This window comes from Neodiprion lecontei, chromosome 6, assembly GCF_021901455.1.
Source record: "Neodiprion lecontei isolate iyNeoLeco1 chromosome 6, iyNeoLeco1.1, whole genome shotgun sequence".
Lineage (NCBI taxonomy): Eukaryota > Metazoa > Arthropoda > Insecta > Hymenoptera > Diprionidae > Neodiprion > Neodiprion lecontei.
Window position 1 is genome coordinate 24418383 of NC_060265.1, and position 14656 is coordinate 24433038.

The 14656-nt window shown below is 43.7% G+C and overlaps 1 protein-coding gene across 5 annotated transcripts in view; it reads right to left on the minus strand.

Annotated features, from left to right (window-relative positions):
• The window catches only part of LOC107221612 (hemicentin-2), a 302996-nt gene that overhangs the window by 203708 nt on the left and 84632 nt on the right, over window positions 1–14656 (minus strand). For 4 of the 5 annotated variants that reach the window (XM_046743640.1, XM_046743638.1, XM_046743637.1 and 1 more), the window contains exon 1: window positions 3463–4749. The exons of the other annotated variant lie outside the window; for it this stretch is intronic. The gene's annotated coding sequence lies outside the window, so the exon portion shown is untranslated. Of the gene's footprint in view, window positions 1–3462; window positions 4750–14656 lie in introns of those variants that run through there. 5 annotated transcript variants of the gene reach the window in all.

Here is a 14656-nt window from a genome sequence, read left to right on the forward strand (position 1 = left end):
TTACGAAACAAATTGGAGAATAAAAAAAATCGTAGAAAAACAGCGGAAAACTTTATTTTAACCAAACCATCCACAGTCCTTATTTAAATCCTTGCAAATTGACGTGAATAAAATAATTTTTCCGTCATTTCACGTGCGGGGAAAAAAGGATTGTCGCAACACTCGCGGAATGTATAACAAAACGAGATAAACGTGCACACCATCGTGCTTCAGTTGATTATTATCAAAATTGCGTGAATGTTCACTGCATCATTCCATGCAACGAAAGAGCAATCAACAAACAATTTGAACTTGTGGAAAATACCCGTACATGTATAATATTCCCAGTCAGAGAACGGAAGAGGAGAAAAATAAACGAATCGAAATAATTTCATTATTTGCAGAAACGTGCTGAGGGCGCCTAGTGAAATTCTTTTGAAGTGATTTAAAGAGTACCGAGTACCAAGCAAACACCGTTTAATGTGTTTGTGTTTGCTTTTGTGCTTCATATTTGCATTCGAACTATTCTATCCCCTATTCCGAAACTCGGGCTGGCAAAGGATTATGTGGCAATCAATTTTAATTATATTCACATCTGTCTACCCATGCCTGTGTGCATACATTCACGTGCGAAAGACGGTGGTCGATTCGTCAGATCAACTATCGTGGTCGCATCGAATCACAGATATTTCGGAAACTATAATATTATCATATAACCTCACAATGCCGCGATAATAGGCGGACTAATCAAGAATAATACAACAGAGTTATTGCGCTGCTCGCAAATTGTTCATTCGACAATCTCGTATTTTCGACATGATGCAATAAGCGGATCACCGCTGATTTCTCGACACAGATTTAAAGCTTGTTGATTTTTTTCGACAATTATAACCGATCAAGCGGCAATTATATGAATATTGAACTTATTAGAAATTCGGTGCTATTTTAGTTTGTTTCGACTTTTTTCAACAAGATTTAAATGCCCTGTCGTTTTTATAAGCTTCAAAAACTTAAAGAGTTTTAGCGAATGTAACCCGTCAGCTAGCAACCTTTCTATCGTCAAATATTTCAATTGGCTGAAAGTGAATGACCACTTTTTGTACACACGGTTACAGCAAAACCTACCTAAACGCCGGAAGATAGGATTCTTCAATAAGTATACTAGACGGAAAAATAGAACATATTTTATTTATCAGATCTCTGAATTTAATTGAACAAAAATATATTAAGGAAGAACTAAAAGACCTAATCACTGACGTAAGGATTAAAAAAAAAAAACTCGTGGAAAAGAATTGTGAATCTAGCAATCCTCGAAAAACTTTGTCCCGTGATACGAGAAATATTTCTAATGCCTACTAATTTTAATAAAAATTTCTCCAAGTTGCATACGTAACTTTATTTCCGTCCGAAATCTTATGCAAATCGTTTCTTCTTTTCGTCCAAAGAAAATTGATATTGTCGATGAAAAATCACCCGAATCTCTGGATTTGAGGCAATGGAAACCAGAGTCCGGAAACGTAAGAACCGGTGCAAGTTCTGAAAACGGATTTGGATTCGAGGCAGTTCCTTGTGGCCGGTATTATAATGGACGGAGGGATCAGGATCACGGGATAAAAAACGATTGTTAGCGATGCGTGATCTCCCGGGAACGCAGAGATGGACGAACGGAGGACGAATAGACGACGGAAGCTGGACGGACAAACGGATGGGAGAACGAATAAATGTTACGAGATATGAGGATGGTCGCGACCACGGCTTCGCGTTATAGGCACAAGCCGCCCCGGTAATCACGGGACGCTACAATACGCTCAAGATGACATGATAAAACGGACGATTATTTTATTACCATTATCAGACCTCGCCTAGGCTCCGAATCCAATAAACACAGCGTTGAAAATCACAGGACTGATGTCAGCTCAATGAAAATGAACGGATTTATTTTTGCGAAATAAAATAAGTAAGTAATTTTACTTTTTTGGCCAAAGAGGGGGGCGGTGTGCGTTTATTCGACGTTATTTTTCCACCTGATCTGCGGAAGAGAGAGAAAAAGATGAAGAAAAATTTCGTTCTTTTTTATGTTCAGGCTTCCCCGGATATTAAAACGCGTTTCTAAAACGTTAGATTCGTGCACAGTTATATGGTATTAGGGTTGCACAGTTGATTGCGCACGATCGCTTCCAGTTTCAAACGCAGAAACTTTTACGAGGGTTTTGATTATTTTACGACAATGTCGTTAAACTTTATACATCAAGAGAATATAAATGTCTGACTATACAACGTTCGTCTTTGTCCCTCCAATGTCAACGTCAACACGAGTTCGAATAAACTATTTTATGACAATAATTACACACGCGCGGTAAAGGAATCTTTCAAATTTATTGAACAAATCGAGAGAAAACATTTCTGCGGAATAAAATATTCGCGATATTAACGAAATCTTGTAAATTCGGCGAATGGCCGAACTGTGAATTAATAAAATAGATACCGAGAGTAAAGAAAAAAAAAAAAAAATGAAATGAAAATGAAAATAGTATTAAAGTGCACGGTAACGACAACTAGAAATTTCTCTCGACGGTTGTGAAATTGCAACGGTAAAATAAGAGGGCAAAATTTCACGGTACAACGACGTACTTTACGTCTCCGAAGTGCAGGTTGCAATTTCAAGGTATCGAGTACTGCTTGAGCGAACAATTACGTAACTGTCATTAATTCTGGAGGGTTTGAGCAGCTCCTACCGTTAATTGCGCGATCCAGACACTCAGGCAATCCCTGCAGGGCATATTGGGAGCCGTTACGACGTACTGTTCGACGTTCATGACCGGCGTCATGGTCCGCTGTCGAATAGCTGCCTGGGTGCAAGGATAGCTCTTTCCGCCGCAACTTGCGGGATGGTGAATCATCCGTGCAGCGAGCTACCGCAGTTTCGAACTTGAGAAAAGAAACGGTGGAGGCGTCGAAATTATACCGACGAAACGAAAGGACCCAAAGTGCAATTCCGCCCTCGTAGATCATTCGATATTAAATTGCCGACCGAGGCGGAGATGGCGACGGTGTCCCCTGAGTTATAACGTTACCGCTGCAGCATTGGAAAAAAACTCGGACTGGTGACGATATTTTCGAAGGACGGAAGAGCGGAAAGAAAAAAGTCAAAGTGGACGAAGGAAAGGGTATCGAGATGAGTGCAGCGATGATTCATGAATCACGAGAAAACCGCCACACCAGCCTGAGGCATACGGCCATTTCAACTTTCCATAGTTTCTAACTCTTCCTGCAGCAGCTTATATCGCATATAACCACCTACATCGCAGATTCGCTCTTTCGCAGCCTTAACTTCTCTCCATGAATTCCGGAGCTTTTGAAAGCCGTATTTCGTCTCGTTCTAGTTTCAAAAGTTGCAGTGCAATGCAACTGCGGCGCGTCGACCAATGCTGTAATGTAAGCTAGGCTACATGTGCAGGAGTTACCGCTGCAGATCTGACTTACCGAAACTTTGTATGCCACCGTGTTCCGGTCTCCCTTTGAAACACAGAATTTTCTCACTTCGCTGGTAAAACACACTTTCGTTTAACCGAATCCCAGTTGTCGTATCACTTGTTTAAACAGCACGATTCTCAATTAGATATTGCGATATATTTTATAATTGTATATTATATTTAGTAAAACCATACGTTAGTCACTAATTAAACTGATTAATCACCGCTCGTTGATGGCCTTTAATTATCGCCAACTGACACGGCCAAAGTTAAGGGAGTGAGCTCTCGAACCGCGGGGCTGGGTAACACTGAAAATACGGTTTTCGAAATTGTTTTACAAGTTATTTATGCACATAATGGAGCGATTTTTATTGCCCGTCACCATCAGGACGTTCATCTTTCCTGTATAAAACTTTTTTAAAACACTTTAGAAAACTTGTGGCACGCCACGTTAATCCTGTAGCAGTCACTCCGATACGCCTAAGACGGTTTTCAAGGGGCTTTAGAGTCGGTAACAACGCGAGGAAGGAGCCAAGGAGATTTGAAACAGGAGTCGCCGTTATGGATGACAATTTAATAATTTTACGGGCAATTGAATCAAGCCGAAGAGTCAAATTTCGCAGGTCTTTATAATCCATTAAATGCAAATTTAGCCATCAGCACCGTAACGTAACAATTAAGCCGGATCACTCGATTAGAGAATATATAGTTATTACTTGAATCGCTTTAATTAAATTCATTTGATTAAACTGCTTCTACCACGGCGCACTTTTACCTTTGACGTGTCGTAAACTTTAACTGGTAACTCAATACACTATATAACGGGTACGCCGATAAGTTTAGAGAAGGCAACTCTTTACTTATATTTGAAACAAAATAAAAATTAAATAAAACTTTTCTTTAGTTGTCATTAGTTGAGGGAAAAACTTTGGGTTTCATTTTCTCTTCTTACGTAAGAAAGTATTACAACTACTGCATAGAGTAACGTCGCAATTCACTAATACAGCACGGTTAAAATGAACGTGAAACTACTTTCACAGTAATCGGTATACGCGTATCGAACGTTCATCATCTTTAAAATCGTTGTTACTTCGATGCAGAAATGCATTGAATACCGTATCCGTTCGCATCCGTACGCGTAGAAACGATAATTGCGCGAAGTTGAGGGGCGAGTGGCTCGAGAACAACAAACAGCGTCGCTTCGGGCAACGATACTCCCTCTCACGCGCCCCTTCCCTTCCTCGATCTTAATGCGATTCGGATAAATTTGACGCGCGAAGGTGCGTACGAAGCAACCGCCGCGAATGCTGACATCAGACTGAAACTCCCCGCGCAGCGCCAGCGTCGCGGCGACCAGCTCACAAACCAAAACCACCCCTAGCCGCCCGCAGCCTGAGCTTCGGTCCCTTCCTCCCTCTCCTTTCCCATCCCCTTGTTCTCCGGTCTCCCGGTGCCTCTCGTCCCCACCCACACCCCATCATACATTTTTAGATCCCGCGGCTAAGCCAAGGTGTGAATCTGCGAGTAAGGGGTTACTTTGAAGAATAAGCATTATTTCAAATGAATTATTCACAAATTTTTCAACCCTCAAAAGACGCGGTGCCGCGAGGGAAAAACTGGCCGCCGATGTCTGCAGGTGGAAACGAATGGATATGCATGACGTTGGTGGTAGTTGTGTCGTACCCCTTCGCCGTTTCATCGATTGTTTGTTTACCTTTTATTTTATCACCGAACGCTCACCGACTCTATTATACATACACCTCCCGCGATTTGAATAGCAAATCAATTCAATTACGGTTTACTCTCGGTCGTGAATTAACATTATTTTTCACCTCCGCATCCGTGTATAATGTTCGTTATGCAACACGGTTGATGCTCTGATTTTTTTTTTTTTTTTATTTTTACCACACGTTATTTTATACAATCCACCATATGCACAAGCTGGTCATGACGTATACAGATTAACATAAAACATGCAAATTTTCTCTCTTCGGGTGGTGTAAAAAATCGGGAAGAATAACTGCGGAGTTCTAGCACATTCGAATTCCGTTTAGGGCTGTAGAAAATTTTTTTCATCCTTTTCGATCAGCTGCCAGAGATTTTAAGAAGTAGTAGTAAAAGTGGTGAAGTTTGACTCGTTGAAAATTAATCATCGTATAGCCCGCGAATAATTCAGCAAATTTCAGGGGTGAATCATATATTGTACATTTTTGAAATTGAAGGAATTTATACTACTTTGCAATGCGTTCTAGACAATGGTGACTTCGGTTAGTACCTACAGCCAAAATTCATTGTACACGCGTGTAAATTTACTTAAACCGCGGATCGGTAACAGCGACGCTCAACTGACGCTCTCACTCTCGAGTTCCAATCAACACAACCAACCGTATAAACACAAACACTCGTGTATACGTGCCTGCACACCCCGCTGATGCGTCTCAAGCGATCCAACTAGATACAGGAGTAGAAACACGCTTGTTGGTACGCCAGTAGAGAATCATGTTATGCGTCAGACTTCAAACAGCTAAGCCAGTCGCCTCGCGCCCGTCGAGTGACGTTGCTATTTTTTTTTCGCTTCTATTCACTCATTCTTTCGTTCCCGTTTTACACCTGTTGCGAATGAGCAGTTCCAATTTTTTCAGCATTGCGTCAAAGTTGAGTGATTATACACAACCGTTGTCTAGGTCTTTAATGCTTCAAGAAATGCGCTCAATGTCCGACCGAGCGTTGATCCACTCCACTTGAGAAATACGGCGCCGCGCCGCGGGATATAAAAGTATAATTATCGTTGTTTATTCGCGTCCATCCTTATCATACTGTTGACAGTCAGGGTGGAAAAAATGTCGACAGGATACTGATACGTAACCGCTGTATGAATAATGTATCTCATTAAAAGTCGCTATCGGATTGTGTATCGGATGTTGTTCGCTTGGCTATATTTCGACGACTTTTACCGATTCGGCCACGGAAATAATAATATAAATACAGCATGCTAAAGGAAAATTGTTTTACTAGTTGATTATCCTAATGGAAATGACGCAGCGATCGATCAAATTTGGACTTTAGACTCGACGTGTTTACAGTTAAAGTATAAGAGTGGAATTGACGTGTCTGAATAATTACTTCTACCTCGTAATCGTATCGTATAAGGTATATTTACGCGTTAATTATTAAATATCGATTGCATACGCTACATAGATTTGTGTCAGCTGTTCAAACCAAGGGTGGAAAAAAATGGAGAAATGATAACTTGAGATTTTTTCTTCCTCCCTTCATGTGTTACTAGCTGCTGGTAAATTCAGTCTGGTCTGATATTGAATCGATTTCTTTCCGTTTCTTTTCTTCTGATATCGGGCGGTTGTCGTTACTTTCGTAATATAGGAGCCCGATGGCCCGAATCGTAAGTATTAACTTTAACTCGTCAACTTTTCTAAAGTTGAAAAACGTTATTAGGGTTTATCAGCTGTATTATAACTTTATACCTGTAGGTGAAACTTTTGCCTACGAGGCTTCAGACCTCCCGAGAATAATTTTCATATACCTACATCGTTATACCGTTTATATATTTACAACAGAAATAAAGACCATGTATTTATCGTTTAGCTTTCATTTTATAACACCGGAGAGGGAATGCTCCTTCGATTTACCAGGATTGATCCGTAAAAAGTAGAAAAGAGGAATATAAATGTAATATTTTGATGAAAGTAGAAAGTTGTCGACACTCACTGTTCAAGTTCAGGTCCAATTATTTCAGCCAATTAGGTGTCTGGAATCCCTCCACGAAACGTCACCTGCGTACGTATGGAACGGTGGTACATGGGAACAGACGATATAACTTTATAAATCTACGGGGTGATCTGAAGTGAAAAAATAAGCACCCGTCAAAATATTTTGAGGGGTAAAATCGTGAAGAAAAATAATCTACAAGAATTCAGTTTACGGCGAATAATTATCAGCACATAAATTATGAGCAAACTCGTGAGCGTCCCTTCCGAATTTCGGCGGATTAAAAGTACACAGATTTTCATCGAAGTCAATCCGTCGGATTAAACTGCCAGCCGAGGTATATTCCACCCCCGTCTCATGCGGCGATATTTAATTGGCATCAAATAGTCAATCGATCATCTCGTTGGTTGAAGGGCTCTCGCAGAACCTAGACACCCGGTAGGGGCGGAGAATGAACTACTTCGCGAGCTAAGAGGGCGAGAGAGAGTAAAGGGTGAGTGCCGAGGGTGGAGGGTGGATGGTGGAAGGTGGAAGGTAGAGAAGCGGTTCGCTGGCCATTGTCCTTCGAATCTCTTCGGTGGAGTTGAAGCTATCTTCAGCCGGTGTCTGCGCAGGGTCTGTGATATTTTCCCGAAGTCCCGGTGACCCCGATGATAAGAATTAATTGACGCCTCAGCACTTTCAGTACGATTTTTTTTTTTTTTTTTTTACTCCTCCCCCGGCAATCCTCCCGGTCTATGAAACTTTCGTCAAAGTTGCAGGCTTCGCCATTGTCTTACGGTGTGGATAATTGAAGGATTGACAGCAGGGGGCGCGGGGCCGAGGCTATTAGTTTATTACTTTGCGCGGGCAGCACCTCGCCTTGAATTATTACCCGGTATCTCGAGCCGAGGCGTTGGCCGAGTGGGCAGGAATTACGAAAAAGAATCGGATCGCGAATCGCGGGGAGTTTCCGCGAGTCAATTTGACGTTCGCGGGGGTATGAAAGGAAGTTGCGAATGGGGTAGTTCGGCGAACGGGAAATAAACAAGCGAAAACTTTTCCGTGTACCCGGAGGCCGTTTCTCACACAGGCGGGTGATACCGATACCATCTTATGAATAATCAATCAATCCAACATGGCGACGACTGGTAGCTCAGAGGACGGGCGTTGTGTGCGCTACTTTCGTAAAACGTATCGCGCCCATATCCCGGGGCTTATCTCAATCCAAATTCACATCACTTCCACCGGTCTCTATTCATTACGAATTCGTAGGCAGATAGTCGATTCCTGCCTACGACGGTATACCTACCCTCCCTCCGTATACGCATGCATGCGTCCGCGCGTGTGTGCGGCTGCAGGTTTGCCCGCGCGTGGAAGGCGGCATGTTCCGGATCCCTCAGTCCCTTCATGGTTATATGTATCGAGGTATAAGGTCTCCATATAGCTTTTGGATATACCGGCACTACTTTTCTATACCGGCCTACCCACCCTATACCGCGTTCATAAGACGCCGGGAACATGGAATAATTTACGACACAATCGAATAAAGTTGAAGGCTCCCCCGAAAATCCCCGCGAGGGTGTGGAATATAAAATACCGACGCTGAACAACCCGCTCTTGGTAAACTGTTGTAAAATTGTTCAGTCGTTTCGGTGTCTTCCGAGTTTGGTAATCTTATTTCACCCTCGTTGCGCTTTACATACTCACCGCATCGACGTCGACTGCGGGCAGAGATCATTCCTCAATATTCCGTCAAGCTTCACAATTGCGAACAGTCTCGCATTGCACCGGAATCGGACAAATTTGTCCTCGCTGCAGCGGCAGGATCTCGACCATCGTCGCCGCCCTTCCTGGACAAGCATTCCTCGCGTGCCTTGGCCGATGTCTGAAGCCATTGCGTCACTCGATTCATGGCCGTTGGTCACGAGGTGAATGCTACTCCCGACATTCCCTTCACTTCGCGCATCCCGCGATCCGTTCATTTCAATAACAATAACTTGGAATTTGCAAATCCACGCTCGCCATAGTCTTCACATCCACTGGGCCAGTTGCAATCACGAGATAACTTACCCGGGGAGATAATAGAACCGTGTACGTATATATTATACAAACCGATGGAACAGATCGTGCGTGATAATCGTAGCTCACGCCCAATTTCTCCGACGTATACCTGCGAATGGAAACTCAGACGGATTTTCGACCGTTTCGACAGTCGCGAGAAGTGGAAATTTTTTTTTTTGACTATTTCCAAAGAATCTTATCGAAAACAGTGAGAAGTTGGGAAGAAACGAGAGGGAGGCTCGTGGAAGAAGTAGGTACTTTTTAATCAAGTTCACGTCTCCGACGAGGATAATGTTTTTTTTTTTCAACGGCCGAAAACTTCGCCCCTCCTCCCGACCCCCGATTTCGGAAAAGTAAGTAAGGGTCGTTAGGCAGGGTGACGTGGGGTGCCACCGACATTTGTCATTGTGGATATTTTCCCGCGGCAGAGTAAAAAAGTGAAAGAAAGAAAAAAATCAACAAAGACGAAGACGAAGACGCGAGCGAATTTGATACGATATAAGATCGGAATAATACATCGAATCGAACGAAATGCCTTTTCAGGAGTTCTTTTGAGCTTTCAAGGCTCGGAACAATATCTGACTCGAGATTGGGGTCTCGCGAAGTCCCACGGGTAAGAAGTGTTATCTACACTCCCCAAACCCGGTTCTTGCCTCCATCTTCGTCCGTTCTTTCCTTCGTTCCTTCGTCTATGCGCCCCCCGACTGGCACAGCGATTCGAGCAATGGTCCGTATACCTGTGTACGTACAAGGACGCCAGACACAGCTGTGTGTATCGTGACGGGGTAGAACGGGCTGCCAAGATACACCCACTCACTCCCATTTTAATCACTACTTCTGATAACATCGCCGATTGGATCGGGGACCTTCGCCGCGCCAACTGTTTTCCAAAGAAATGTATTATGGTACGAGTATGAGGCTGTATGGCTGTGAGGATGTAACGACACGGCCTGCAGACGATTAAAACTCGCAGCATGACTGCTTCTGATAATACGACGAGGGGGTTAACGGCCTACGAACGGTTTCGAAATATCCCGATTAAAGGGGTGGGACAAAATGTTCTGATGTACATTTAATACCTGGATCGTTTTTCTACATCCGTGCGTTTATTTTTTTTTCCAACTCTATTAGCCGTCACGTGCTTTTGAAAGAGTCTGAAATTCAAACGAGTTAAAAAAATTTTACCGCATTATTTCGGTCGAGAGGAATTTCTCAACAAAATTATAATACGATTTCTCAAAACTCGGTAGACGTGCGGAACTGAGACGAGAAATTTACTCTCGAAGATAGAATTTTATTGCAAAAGATGATAGGAAGGGCGTTTGTTGCGGTCTGTTGTTGTCTAGGAATGGTGGGTACGTGGAGTGTCCGTTACACCGCATGATGGGTTTGCGGGGGTATTTTCCGGACGTGGGAAAGTTACTTTCAGAGTTGAAAACTTTAGCAAGTAAAAGTCAAGTGTCTGAAAACTCATAGGCTTATTTATTGCCTCTGTATACGTCGTGGCGGGAAATAATTTGTTCTATTGTCATTGTCAAAGTTGGCAAGGATATTTGATCCTAAAGAGATAATATTGTACTTGAGAACAACTTGATCATGTTTCAGTTTTGAGCACGTGAACTGAGAATTTATTTTTCTCGCTTCTTCGTACCTTTTACAAAATTTTTAACAAGGCACAGAATTCAATACCTTCTGCTTTCTGGAAAAAAAATCTAAGTATGTATTTCGAACAAAACGAAAGTGTTGAAATAAGGCGAAAACTAAAGCACTTAAGATTCCTACCTGAAATTCCACTTCTTGTTTGGACATGGAATACGACATCTTTTGATATTGACGCCGAAGAGTTCCAGTTTCTAGGAATCTCTTCTTGCACAAGGCGTCGCGAAAGTTTTTTCTCTCTTTCTGGTTAGCAAAAAAAAAGTAAATCAAAGAGGTCAGCATCAAAGACCGGACGAGAAACGGGATGGAATGCCTCTCAAACGGAGCGGAGTTGATGATCAAGCTCCGTTGGTCAATAAGTCACCCTTTATAAACCTCCTCGACTCTTTAAACCCAGACTTCGTTATCCTCCGTACAATAATTGCACCTTAATCGCATTCTCATTACCGCTAAGTTTGGAGACCGAATGAGTTTGGTTCAGAGTTCTGCGGCACATGGTTTTGTACCGGCTTCATGAACGTACAAAATGCGCGTCCGCGGCGCACGATCGATCATCTATCGACAACTACCGAGAAACATGAGTTCGGCAAGAGTTGAAGTAACAGCCGAGCTTTTGTTTCATTCCATTCTGAAGCGTGAGAACTTGCAAAAAGTTTAGCTCGTAAAACGTTGGTTTATGCGAAGGTCGAAATCGTGATGTAACAATTTTGCCTGCTGGCGGCGTTGGTTTGGGGTAACTTATGTGGCCGAGGCCCAACCCCACTTATTGTTAACTCCTTCTTAGCCCGCGCAGGTGGCAAGCTGAAGTACAACTTTCATTCCGTCGGGATTGAAGGTGTCGTCTATCCGTGGGTGGTTTGCTGGTAGAAGATTGTGGCAGGATAGTTAGGGGATAAGTGACAAGTTTGTGTAGTTTGTAGGTCGTTGGATCACTTATGCATGTGGTCCCGGCAGAATCGCATCTTGTTGTTCCCCACAGCCTCGAAAGATGGGAAGTTATACGGTCACGCCAAAGGATTTACGAAGCCAGCTCCTTTCGCCACGTCTCTCTCACTTCCCAGCCAACGATCTCCCGCATCCCGAGGGACTTTTTGGGGCGTTTACACGTCGTGGTGATGCGGAACAAACAGCACCAGACACTATGAAATGTGTGACACTACCTCGTCAAAGGCTCGATTCCTCTCTCGTTGATGGCGCGAGCCGCGACCCACCGACCGAAATAGAACATTGCGCAATTAAACTGAAAATCATATAATCGCCAGATTTAACTCCATCACCGATTTGGAGACCCTGAATGACCACGAATCGAAATAATGAGCCACACACCGAAACGAGCAGTTGAAACAGAATTCCGAAAGAAATAATAAAATTGAAATTGTGCAGAGTGTTGGAAAGTTTAAACTATCAAACTTTGCAACGAAGTGGAAACTCCGGAGGTGGAATTTTTGGGAAAAGGTGCTAGGATTTCCCGTCGACGGAACCGACGATTAATGATTGGTTGGTTCGTCACCTGTCGGATCGTGCGGTATCACGTGACTAACGACGCGGCAACAAAAGAAAAGCTTCCTCGCTATCGGCCGAGTCTATGACGCCTGGATCTGACGCTCGTTTGTTTTAAACAAAATATAGTCAGTCGGGGAAAGCACGCCTTTACGCCGCCGCCCTTAGAGGGTGAAAAAAAATTCACAACTAGGCGCGGCCCAAAGTTTTCCCTGGAGGAATCGCACCACATAGGATTTACCTTGTTACAGTAAGAGCTTCCTGGCGATTCTGACGGCGAAAAGTAAGTGGGTGCTTACCGAGGTTCCTACGCGTTCCCGGCTCATCGTGCAACGACGTGACTGCCGGTTACGCCATTTTGAATAATTCGTCGAGCCTCATTTGTTTTTCTTTTTTCTTTATTCATTCTTTCTTTATTTCCCCCTTTTCATCCCTCCAGCGCTACTTTCCTTCTTCCTTACCTCCTAAACGCACGAACGACAGGAGGGTAGTGACTCTAATTCGTCTTCTGCCCGATTCATTTCAGCTTGATGTCACGCCTCTCCCAGGGGTGGTGAAAAAAAGCACATACTATGTATTCCTGGAAATATATCACCTGCGAGCTATGCCAGTCCATTTCCGCGCTGGTAACAAACTCCATATCCTGCTGACAAGCCCCATTTGCATACCGACCACGCATTAAGAACGCGCATGCATACGTATACCATATAACCTCGAGTAGGTATGCACCGTTTGAGTCGCTTGCGAAATAACCGAAGGATAAAAAATAAAAAATAAAAGAAGTCTCGCCGTGCTATATTGCGGAGAGAAAATGATTGCATACCTATATGCCGGAGTGTTTCTTCCACTTGGATAAATTCAAAACGAGACAAAACATCCACGTATACGCAGGTTGTAGCCTCGCGTGAAAGACAAAACAAGACGAGGAACGAGTAGAGAAAGATGGAGAGAAACCGTAGGGTGAAAGAAAGTCGAGGGTTCTGTTTGAACAAACAAAGTGGATGGCACTTGCCGCCGGTGGTAATGCGGTGACGGTAATACATACTTTTCTCTTCTCTTCCATCCTTTTCTGTTCTCTTTCTCTCCTACAACAAGCCTTGTCCGTAGTCACTGTCGCAGGCATGCGACTCCCAGCTTAAAATAAGACTCTCGCACTGTGTAGGTATTCAAGCACACAGTGATCATATTCGCCGAGTCGGGTCCCGCCGTCTGACAATAACTTTATAGGCTTTTCGCCGTATTTACCGGCTTTGGTTCGGTGTAAACAGTCACTCAATCATCTTCACGTAGCTGCAGCTAGCTTACCCAACGGGGCCAGACCACCGTTCCATGGCGGCGCTCGCGTCTCAGGATCTTCGGAGCTATAATAACGTTTTGTGCAGCTGTACTCATAGTCTGGCGTCTACCCAAGAGGCGTGCTGCTACTTACACTTATCTTCCCGTGGATGACGAGCGTTGCCTTTGGGAAAAGTATGAGCTCAACCGTTGAAAATTGGTCGTTCGCATGCTGCGAAGCTTGCATCGTATTCGCATATGCTCCGAGAGAATTACTCTCGTTACTATCATGGCCGGTATTATGGATCCGAATACGCGCGCATCGTCGCTTCGAAATTCAGTCGGGATCCTTTTATTTTACACAACCTTGTAGTACGAGTATTTTGGGGGAAAAATCGACAATGAATGATCCTGGGACAAAGAGATATTCGGAAACGTCGTTGTATGCCGGTAAAATGTCGACGAGAAAATTTCACCGAGCGTATCTGCGGTTGGATAGATACTTCTTTGGCTTCAATTTTTCGACAGCCCTTGGGATCTTTTAAAAACGATAAAACGCCCCACGTACAGGCACCAGCGTATACACTTTATTTGGAAAGCTGCGACAACCGTCTGAGCGTATCGTCTTTCGCGATAGTGGTAGGTGGGCGAAACGACGCGGTGCGGGGCCTGGCAACAAAGATCCGTTGCTTTAGGCTCCATCGACCAATCCCGTGGGGTTTCATGAAATTGCTGCGTGCAATTCGCATCGCGTAATTATGGTAAACGTAGGCGGAACGGAAACCCTGTCGAGGCTATCTACGACCTTGGCAGACCTCAATCCACATTCTGCATACCACAGCCGAGCTCTGGGAGATGAACTACTCGTCTACTAGGACTAGCTGCCGCGAAGTAATCGGCCACTGCCACTGTCTACATTACGCATATCCGGTACCAAATTATTCGCAAATTAGGAAGGCAGAGTTTCTATTGAAACCCTAACGATGTGATTATTATGACTA